Source organism: Hippichthys cyanospilos, chromosome 22 (assembly GCF_059441005.1).
Source record: "Hippichthys cyanospilos isolate Australia breed blue-spotted pipefish chromosome 22, RoL_Hcya_1.0, whole genome shotgun sequence".
Lineage (NCBI taxonomy): Eukaryota > Metazoa > Chordata > Actinopteri > Syngnathiformes > Syngnathidae > Hippichthys > Hippichthys cyanospilos.
In genome coordinates, this window is record NC_142390.1 from 4,614,136 (window position 1) to 4,626,029 (window position 11,894).

General features: G+C 38.6%; 1 long non-coding RNA gene across 1 annotated transcript in view; it reads right to left on the reverse strand.

Moving 5' to 3' along the window:
- The window catches only part of LOC148405564 (uncharacterized), a 25,221-nt gene extending 16,403 nt beyond the window's left edge, over positions 1-8,818 (reverse strand). The window contains exons 1-4 of the long non-coding RNA XR_015864136.1: positions 8,537-8,818; positions 5,228-5,294; positions 3,702-3,786; positions 1,407-1,543 (exon numbers count right to left, since the gene is read on the reverse strand). This is a non-coding gene — a long non-coding RNA (uncharacterized LOC148405564). The remainder of the gene's footprint in view (positions 1-1,406; positions 1,544-3,701; positions 3,787-5,227; positions 5,295-8,536) is intronic.
- Between the last annotated feature and the right edge of the window lie 3,076 nt (positions 8,819-11,894).

Genomic DNA, 11,894 nt, shown 5'->3' on the forward strand with positions numbered 1-11,894 from the left:
GAGATCTCCGCAGATATGTTCAAACAACAAACCAGAGAAAAAGTATAGTATTGTATTTGTATAATAGAAATTGTCGCATTAATTTCTATAAATCTTAAGAAAAACGCTTCATTGGAATCCATAGGTCTTTCGTTAAAATCATCATTGTCTTGGGGGGGGGGGTAACAAAGTACTAGTTCAAGTCCTCCATTGGGCACACCCTGGGGAGTCACTTGGCCACGGCGTCTCCCTAAAATCTCCACCGATTTTTCAATGTGTCTCAAGTGTGATCAACGCTTGCAAATAACCGTGTCCCACATATCAGATGAGCATGACCTATATTCCCAAACTCTTGGCTTCTTCACGTGCGACAGCTGACCAGGGGAAATGCCTCGGAAGGTCATCTTGACTTACTTAGGTGCTTGACTGCCAAAGGTTTTGGCATGCCTGGTCATCATAATTTGAAGTGAAAATCATGCATAGAGGGGAAAACACACTCGGAATATTTGTGCATATTAAACACCTTTCATGTGTCACTGTCAGAATGTTAAAGTGCATTCGTTACTGAAATATTTGAGAGGGGGGGGGGCGAATGCAGGTCACACGACAGTCATAAATCTAGTTGCATAACATCTAGACTGCATTGACCTGCAGATATTAATATGCAGCTTTGCATGCGTTAGCCGAGCGAGCGCTCGTTTGTGTTCCCTTTTCGCGTGGCCGGCGTATCTATGTCTGATTTCCCCTCCAAAAGGCAAGCCAAATGCACCACAAACGCATGCATAATGTCCCTAATTATTAAATTGGTATTTTCATCTATTATCTTTCAAAACGTGCCTACTAAGGATGATCAAACATTAACGCTCAGTAATGGATTTGATTAATTAATTAACCAAATTTTATTGGCCCAGTGAGTCACCTAGCAAGCTTAGCGAGGTTCAGCTATCTGAGCTGTCCAAAAAGAAGAGCCCAGAGGCTATTTACAACCGCCCCTATCAGCAATACATTCATTTCCGAGCAGAATACCAAACAATGCCCGATGAGGTTGAGCGATATATCGTGAGCAGATAATGCCAATCACCGCTAACCACGAAAAAACTAAGTAACCTGAAGGACTTGCGTAACATCTGTTCCTCAGAGTAAGACTGATGACTCGGCTAGGTGTCCAGTGCATAACCATAAAAGTCGACGCCTTTAAAAAGCAGCATGACATGGCAAGAATCGGATTGCGAGTAAAGAGAAAATGCGCAAGTGCTTATGTGTGATACGAAATGCCTTTGCTATTTGTGTTATGATTATATTCCAAATTAGTTTTTTTATAAGGTTAACGGAATTAACTGGGCAATATTATCACTAAGTCAAATATTTGTTGCATAATATACAGCAGAAGGAGTGGATTTTATCCGCATGACTTTGCTGGAGCGTACCTGCAGTTCTCATAGTGACTCACGTCCTCTCAGGTAAGTGGCAGGAGCTCCGGCTCAGCGGGTTCGAGAGATCAAAGCCTCGGGTTGGATGCGCTTGGCTGCGGTCAAGCCGCACAGCAAAGCGGAACATGTCGACACTGTGAGAGAAACAGCATTTTACTGTGAGGAGTGCTCTTGACCCCAAAGAGTGGAAAAGCAGTTAAAAACAAAAAACACACATACAGTTTAGCGTCTCTTAACACACGTGTGTCTGTTAACCACTAGCTTCACTGTCAAGTATATAACCATTTCTCCCTTTATGTAAAAACTCTCAAAATAGCTATTAAGAATCTATGTTCTCAGCATTTAGGGTAGGAAATCACTTGAAACGTCTTTCTGCGTAGTTTTGAGATATATTACGCCATTGAGTTAACCACTAAGTGAGAGTCGGCCTTGTTGTAAACAAAATAGTGATTTGTGATAAACGGAGCATGAAGAACCTAAAGTACAGACGGTCGGCAGGTGCGCTCAAGTAAGAAAGGTCACCGTAATCCAGTCGAGATAAAAATATAACAGACTATACATGTTAGATTCAGAGACACTTTTTTAAGGCTATTGAAACTAGATTTAAAGGTGATCGGTTTCTCAGATGATGGGATTCTAAATCGAATGCATACGATATAAAGAGAATTAGAGTGGATTACAGATGGAGCCATGAGGACATTGAGTATAAATTTGGATCTGAAGCCACCAAATTGAACACTTTAAAGTCTTTCGTTCATATTCATTATTATTACTATTCGGTATTGGGGAGCGAGATAACCCTTGGCAAGCATTATTTCTATCTAACCGCATTACAGTTGGATGTCTGACAAAATGACCAGAAACATGTTTGATATCGTCACAGGGCTAATAGAATTTTTTTGTCATTGTATTTGATTATAACTACATGTTTTCTTTGGTTATATTTCCATTGCGATATTTCTTAAAATTGCCGATAGGTCAAGAGAAAGAACTCTGCTGTGAGAGTCCATTTTGACATCAAAGCTTCCTGACCTACTGTGTGTAAGTAATATTTTGCAGCTTTTGTCATGTTATTTCCTGTTAAGAAAGATGCCAAAAGCATGTCTGACTCGAGTACTTTAAACGACAATTGCTATCCTAGCGTTCATCGCTCTAATAACGTATTGTTTGGAGCTAATGGAACGATCGGCCTGGTTACAGGATGACCAATTCCACGGAGAAAACGAGCGACAATCTCCTATTGGAAAAGAACATTTGTATCATTGTTTCCTTCCCTGTTTGCTTGCATGAGTGACAGGGCAACAGGCTATAATATTCCATCCCCAGGGAATATATTTGGAAATTCCTAAATGTAGAGAAGGGATTCAACTGTCATTTAGAAAGGCTTAGCTAGGTTATTTTAATACAACCATCGCAGCCAAGAAGAAAAATGCGCATTATTGAACAAGTGGGGGTCAACAAAATAAGGTTGCAATGGAATTTATAATACATTTTTCATATAAATATGTCCCAGCCTGGCTTCAAAGTAAATAGCAATCATATGGTACTTTGAATTTGTTTACTCAGCTGTTGGCTGCAACGAGTTTTGGATGGTGTTGCTAAGGCGATGTATCCCCAAGGTGATTTGATCAATCCTGAGTCGGTTGGAGTGGGAAATAGTCTCTATGGCTCATTTGGTCTCCGATGCAAGTTGTGCATTACAGCAAGAAAAAAAAAAAAAAATCTATGACCTACTCCGTACATTGTGACTTGCAGTTTTTTATACCGAAGAATGCAGAGTAACAATCCATGCCCTCCAGAGCATTTGCGGCAGAATTTCCCCCGGAGGCATGATAGGGTGCATATTGGGATAGTCATGCCGTCGGCGGCTTGTTTTGTACACTTACACTGCGACTAAAAATCATACAAAAGCCAAGTAAACAAGTGCAGCTGCGATAAAGAATGATTTCACAAAGAGTTCCTTTATATCTGAAAATAGAGGCAAAAATATGATTGTTATCTGAAATGTGACAAAAACAAATCACAATGCATGTCTAATGTGCATAAAAAAAAAAAATATATATATATATATATATATATAAATATATATTAAAAAAAGATATATTTTTTTAAATGCACATTAGACATGCACTGATATATATATATATATATATATATATATATATATATATATATATATATATATATATATATATATATATATATATTAGTTGTTGCAGTCTGCGAGTGTGTGCGATGATGCATATGAGAGTTTCTGCGAAGTGGAACAATTTCACTTCTATGTTATCTCACCTTATATGGGTCAGGCCACTTTCAATAGGATGTCAAATGGGGTTCTTCAATTGCGAGACATACTTTACAGTGTGCTTGTGTCAACCTGAAATGAGGTCAACATGAAGTAAATATTACATTACACACAAATATTGAATTACATTAGCTTATCGCCCTGAGACCTAGCCTCTTCATTTGCGTCCATTATGTCTCAGCAAGACATAATCATACAAAAACATGTCATTTTTCTTCCTTCTGAATATGTTAGTATTATGATGATCTTAATTTTCTGACAACGCCATGTCTGTTCAGTTTTAGCGTCAGTACGAGAAGTAAATTGCATCATTTAGGTTTAGTTTCCAGCGGAACTCAAGTGCAATTGCAGCGCATCCAATCCTCGGAGTGAAAGTACGTAGTTAGTGGAAGAAAATTGCATAACGCAGCACCAGAGTCCAGCGGAACCTCGGCGTCTCTGATGCGTGTACGTGAGAAGTGCAGGTTAGCGTGCACACTCGAAGTCAATCAGTCAAACTGTGCTGTCTCGCTTGTGCGTCGAATGCCTTGAACACTGGCATACAAAAACAAACTGAGATGTGTGCAAGGTCAGAAAGTCATTTTCCAGAATTACAGTTGTTGTACTGTAGTAGTTGTTAAATAGCATTGTTTCCTCGCAATGCATTTGAATATGTCTCAATTCTATGCACATTTTAACCGGAGTCGTCATAATGACAATAGTGTATTCCGAAATTGCATTATGGGTACAATGAATAGAATGTTGTAAATAATGTTTCGCAAAACCGTCAAAACAGGAAACATTTGAGCGTAATGATAACATACACTGATAATATCAAAGAAACTGCTGAAAACACAAATATGACTGTCCATTTTCATTTTATACAAAGTGTTGCACCAAAAGGTTCAAAGTTACCGTGAAGTGCCCACTATTACAAGTTAAACTTGTGAGATTAATTTTATAAACCTATTTGTCCATCGGAGGTTCTGATTTTTTTTTATGACAAAATTGAGACCAAGACCTCATTTGAAAGCATTTCCAATACATTAGGAGAAAAAAACAAATGTGGTTGCAACATTGTACACACCCTCTTACAATTGGGATGTGGCTGCGTTTAGAGATAACCACTCACGATCTGACTCATGTAATTGGGAGTCGGCAACAAGTGTCTCAATAACCCCAAATACATTTGCAAATGTTCTACTTGGCTTTTCATGGCACGTTTGTTGTTTTATTTACGTTTTGCTTTGAAACTTATGCCTGAATGTTCTGTGCTATCATTGCTCATAATGTTCATGTTCCACTGAAACATTTTACAAAAGACAATTTAACAAAGTTGCTGCATGTTCAAATTAATTTGCTCTTAAGAAGAAAACTTGCATTGTTCCTGTCATGGCCCTACAAAGCATTAAATTTGATTTGCTGACACCCACGGAAATCCTGCTAAAATCTCGCATATCCCTTCCAAGTAATTTTTAATTTGACACCATGCCAAATTCTGCACATATTTTGGTACTTCTGGTATTCGCCTTACTGTTTGTGACGCCTGGCGCCGCCTCTTCCCGCCAGCAGAACCCTGCCTGTGCCCTCTTCACCTCCATCTGCAGTCAGAGGAAATTGTCATAGCCAATGTTGCCGCACTTCCTGTATCGAGGTATGACAATACAGAGACAAGCAGAGACAAGACGAAAGCGGACGGGAACACTCAAGGCGTTATCGCGAGCCGACTTGGCCAGTTATTTGGAAGCTTATCAGTACTAAGAGCAAACATGGGACAATATCTCCTATGGTCCCTTGTGTTCACCCCAAAATGCATCATTTTACTCACTGAAAATAACCTCAAAATATGGATTCCTCAAAACTATTGCTAAACACATAAAAGCCGGAGTACACCAAAAGTTTTGACAAAGTCAACATTGCATTGACATAAGCAAAACAGAGAAACTAGACTGTATTTTCATGGGTACTCAAGTGAAATAATGCTTTGTCATTTTGACTATGCATACGATACAGAGACATAACTGAAAAGGCACTCCCCAAAAAAATGAAAATAATTATAGGGAAGGGACGAAAAGCTCCCACATCAGAAAAGAGAAGGCCTGCAGGCTAATAACAAGTCATGACTCTCCCTGTCTTTTTAAGTACTGTGTATAGTATTTAAGTGAGTGTGTGTGTGTGTGTGTGTGTAATTCCAATGCGACAGCCATGCCCTGACAGTACCTCACACTAGAAAATGCATTACTCCCACGCCACATCTGCATTCGAAACGCTGAGAAAATGGAGCTATGATACTGACCTGACCTGACTTCAACTTTTTGCGGGACCGCTTGAATATACTAAGGAAATCGTGGGTGGGGGACGGAGGGGTAATGGTGACCGAAATCAATAGCAATGAGAGGACGTGGACACTTGTGCAACTAAAGAATTTATCTAGGTCTCTCCTGGCAATTTTACAGTGGTGTGTAGACTTTTTTTATTCATTGAATAGTAAGAGTCCACTTTACTGAGTGTGTGCATGTTCCTACCATACAGTATGTACTACACAGATTATTATTACACACATTAAGCTAAATAAGAAAAAGGTGCATATTTATTGAATCTGTGAGAGAAGTAATCATGTTCCTTGTCTTTATTACGTTATATGCAGTTTAATGGGATTTATTACAACACAAACACCTCATAAAAAAATCCTGGCTTTAATCCAAAAGGTGATGGTGTTTGTTTTTTTTTTTTATGTACAGTATTTCTCAGAGGACAAGTCGAGATTATTTTACCCACATTTTCAACCCTCATATCAGGGGGGGTCAACTTATAAATGCATAAGTCAAAACAGACCAATTTTCTCCGCATCTGTGTTCGACTAACTTTAATTTTAAAATGATTAAGCCTAATTTGATAGAATATGCAGCCGGTTTAGAGCGTTTGCACGGAACATTTGTTTGAACAAATTTGTGGTGACTTTTAGGGCTTTTTGACAAATTAATATTCAGCTGTGTCAGCTGAATATTGTCAGCTGTATTCAGCTGTGTCAAAAAAATCAATAATTGAAATCATTTTAATGATCAGCCTTTTATTCGTTATACAGCGAAGAAATGCGTCTAAAAGTACCGTCATTTCGTAACCCATTTTAATAAACACGCATCATGTGTTAAAATCAGACAGCCACAATCTACGTAACCACTTAAATCAGGGGTAGACTTCTAATCGCGTTTTCGTGAAATTCACCCAAATTGAAGTAAAAACGGGGGTGTCGACATGTACGCAGGGATATGCTAATTCTGCTCACAGAATAATAAACACATTTAACCTACTGGGTGAAAGCAGATGCACAGGAAATTTAATGAGTTAATTAAAGCTGACAGATTTATATAGACAAAGGCAATACAAGTAAAAGACGCACATTTTTTTTTTTTGCACAAATAATGCAACAAAAACGCAACAAATAATCATGGTCATAGTATGACCTCTGACACAATTCCCGTTTTTTTTGTCTGGGCTTGACAGTAAAATCTCCACGGCGGAGGGGAGAGGCGAGTCAGTGGGTTCACGGGGCAGCTCCAGGGCCATCCCGGGTGAAAGTTTTTGGAGAACGAGACGGGCGGCCTCCCTTACCTCGCTGGGGCCCCTGTGGCCGACACCCCCCACTCTCCCATTTGTCATAAAGAATGCGCCCGCTAAACCACTTTCCCACCACTAAGAGGATTACCAAGGTAATGCCCACATATCAAGAGATGCTTTGGCACATTTGGACACGGGGCAAGCTTAATTTAATAACTCATGTAGAAAGCTGGGTGAGATTTCCTGCGCGTCCACTGGGCGCCACGATGACATATCGTTTGGTTCGAACACGTGGAAGCATCTCTTTCCATGCACAAGGAGACGTTTTAACTGGTTTCGCAGACATGTCATTTTCTTCTTAAATTTCAAACATTGCCGTCACGTAGTAGGATGAAGGAAGCCATGTCAGCTTTCCCGCCGACACGAGAGCTTTATTTCCAGTCAAAAATTTGGAAACACTTTCAAATTTGCAGAACCGGGAAGCGAAAGTCATAAAGCATCATGCACATTAACAATAAAATAGCAAGATGTGCCAATTTTTAATTATAGAGGTGCAACTACTAACTGACTAATAGACAATAAATATTTCATCATTTTTTACTTTAAATATATATATATATATATATATATATATATATATATATAGATAGATATATAGATATAGATATATAGAGGTGCAACCACTAACTAATAGACAATAAATATTTCATCATTTTTTACTTATATATATATATATATATATATAGATATAGATATATAGATATATATATAGATATAGATATATATAGATATATAGATAGATATATAGATATAGATATATATAGATATATAGAGGTGCAACCACTAACTGACTAATAGACAATATTTCATCATTTTTTACTTATATATATATATATATATATATATATATATATATATGTTTTTTTTTCAATTAAAAAAAAGTAAACAAATTCTCAAAATATCAGCAGTAAATAATAACACACTAAATACTTTTTCCTTTCTTATAAGATTTTCGTAATATAAAATATGGCAACAAGGTTGGGAAAGACTGCTTTTGACTCAGGCATTCAGCATAACCGTGGACGTGCCGGGTCAAAACACGGCGACTAATCCTGTGATGCTTGTTAAAACGCCACCGGCTTTCGCACCTACGTGTTTAGTTAACGAATGTTTACGTAGCGATCATGGAATTCACATCCGATCAGGATCATCCCGGCGTCTGCGACAGCGTGTGCGAGCGGGGAGGGGCGTGCGACGTGACAAGGTTTCCGAAAAAATAACCTACTTTCTCTACGGCCGCTTGTTTGCTTTACAGTCTGATGCCCACCGGCCTCCTTTTGTGTCCCTTGTGGAAAAAAATGGCCGCCGTTTCCAGTGGCCTGATGGAAAAGAGACACCGTGCAGTAAAAGAAAGTGGTGAGTTAAGTAGCAGCTTGTTTCATCAGATCGTGTTCGAGCCCACACCCCGTGCCCCGAATAAACCCAACAACCTCTATTTTGCTAATAAAGCCAGGCGATCATGAGACCTCCGCTGTCTATGTTGTAATGAAAATCCTCAGCAGAGGCGCCGTCTTCCAAGAACACTCACAGTTGGGGCAGGGTGACTGAGGTTGAAAAGCAAGTAAATCCCTCATCCTGTGCTAAGACGAGAACGTATTTGAGTCTGAGCTAGTGCGTTGGTGATGGAGTTAAAGTGATCTGTGCTGATGCAGCGGGGTGGGGGGGGGGGGGCCTTAGTGGGAGAGGGATATGATATTCTAGCAAGTATTTATCTGGCAAGTTATGCAACATAATTGCAGCTACAGAAGCGATTGGCGACGTGCTTAATCAAAACCAACCAGTCACATCGCTTGCTACATGGACAAACTAAAAGCGAGAGTACTACCGAAATATTCGAGCCATTTTTGGCCATTTTTAGGCTCAATGTGGAAAATTACAAAGACTTGAGTTCATTTTTGAGCACAGCCATTGATTCTCCTTTGTAGTTTGCAATTGACACACTGAATAGTGGATTGTCCCCAGGTGCCCCAAAAAAAAGCCGAACTGGATTTAACAGGATTTAAATCACAGGAAAAAAAACTGCATCTTATAGTTCTAAAAATAAGGTATGATTGTTTGTAAAATTCCTACAATATCACAATGTTCTATCACTTGTCATTTATTTGCTAGCAGGCAACTCATGTGACCTTCTCAGGCTACCTCGTGGGTGTTTTGAAAAATGCATAATATATTGCAAATGAAAAATAAGCATGGCCATCCAAATCAGTTGAGCTGCAATGTTGCGCTCCTTTTACCTGCAACGGCGCCTGCACAATCGTTCGCATCCATCCAAAAGCCTTGTTTCTTAATAAACTTGACCGGGGCTGAGAACGTCAGCATTATTAGCTCGAGTGTGCAGATGCAGCACTTGGGATGTTTTTTTTATTGCTCGCAAGGGATCAGTCACAAAAAGTGAAGAAAAAATAAACAGCAGACGTGCAGGATTGATAGTTTATGTAGGTGAGAGGGTACTACTGGTGCCAAGTGGTCTTACTCTGCTCCACTTTTTTTTTTTTTTTTTTGATCCGACTTAGGTGTACTGGGTCGCGGAGGTAAAGTCCATAACAAAGGCCTGTTCACAAGATTTATGCCTGTGGATTCTCTCGGGCATACTGTATATTTGCTTTGTCATGTGATTTTTCCTTGACCATATTAGGTGTCAACTAAGAGGGGGAAAAGTTAAAAAAAAAAAGGGGTTGGAATAAGAAATATTCTTTGTCTAAAAAGGAAAAAAGATTGTAGCAAAACTGCTTATTTTCAAGATGTTAAGTTGAGCATTTTTGTTTGGACTTCTTTTATCAAAACATTCAGTTTTTCTCATAAGATAAAAAGGTGATTTTGAATGATCTTCAGTTTAAAAAAAAGTGCCTTTTCTTATTATAAGAATAGACTTACTCATAAGCATCGTTTTAAACATTTACAGCAAAACACCTATATTTTTCTGTTACAAACTGAAATTATGTTTACTTAAATCTACTGCATTGCAGTCATTGCTTTAATTAATAAAATCATAAGGCATACTTTTGGGGTTGTTTTAAAATGACAATTTTCAATGAGTATAATTTTAAAGTGCCGTATTTTCCGCACTATAAGGCGCACCCTCAATTAATGACATTTTAAAACTTTTTCCATATATAAGGCACACCGGATTATAAGGCGCACCCTCAATTAATGACATATTTTACAACTTTTTCCAATCAAAATATAGTAATACTCAAAGTAATAACAATAATAACCCAAATAGTAACTCTAAACTCTCAATGTCAATATGAGCAACCTTGTTCAACTGTAAACACACAAAAGAAACAGGGAAAGCTTATTTGATCAGTTCATTCCCCATCTACGAATCTCAATATTGATCCATACATAAGGCGCACCTGATTATAAGGCGCACCATCAGCTTTTAAAAAAAAATTATTATATATATATATATATATATATATATATAATGCGGAAAATACAATACAGTAATGAGAAAATACTGCTTACATTTTTAGAGTGCATTAGGACAATTTGCTTAAATCTAGACTCAAACAAGGAAAAAAAAATGCGTAAACCACATTTTGAAGGATTTATCGAAGATTTTTATTTTCACAGCTTTTTACTGTTGCCATAGAGTTGGTAGAGGGGTTAGCAAAAAAATAAATCAAGATTTATTTGAATTTGCCTAATTTCTACGACTCTTTTTCTTGTATTTGTTCCGGCACTTTTTGCAGCGTATTCACTCGCCTTTACTACTACTACTCAAAGAGGAACACTTTTTTTCCTGTTTGATTGTGGTTGCTTTCCGTAACAACAAACAGTACGTAGTTGCAAAGAGGGGCGCCACAGGAAGTTGTGTCATTGTTTCCACATCATTCTTGGGGCTCGTAGTAAACTTGTTCGGTTATCTACGTGATCGCTTTATTACACATACCGTAAAAGTTCAGCATGTACAGAAATAAGTGAGCAATGTGCCCGTGGAAAACGACCTTGGAACAAAATGACAATTTGTGAGTCACCGGTATTTTTAGTCTGCCTAGCATGGGATCGCGTCTGGGTTGCCATTGTCTGCGAAAATGCCAGTTGATAATTAACTAATTTCGCTTTTTGCATTAATGATAAACTTGAAACGGGAGCCGTGGAAGCTTTCCAGACACCTGAGCGTGTGTGAATGAGGATCAAGATGGCCCAGGTCACATGACGGCGCTTGTGCGTAATCTGCTTCCGACCGGGAGGTCCGCTTTGAAGCGCGACTCAGGCCGGGCCTAATGTGGACCGACAGACACCCCGGCCTCTTGGGTCACTCTTAACCTTTAATACGAAGCTAATCTATCAGTGGGGGGTGTAACCTAATTCTCATTTCAGGAAATTGATTCCCATCTAAAGGTCTTGTCCAATTTCTCCGAAGACATTTGTTAAATCGGCTCTTTGACTTGGAAAGCCAAAGAACGGGTTGGAAGAAAAACTGCCATTTTTTTCCACTCTTCAATATTGTGACTCAACGTTTGTCCTGTCCCCGTGTATTTTTTAACAGTCAACAGAAGTATTTTGCTTTGGTCTTCTTGGTTAGGCTCACTGAAGTAAAAAACAGATTAACCATAATGTAACATTAAAACGGTTGA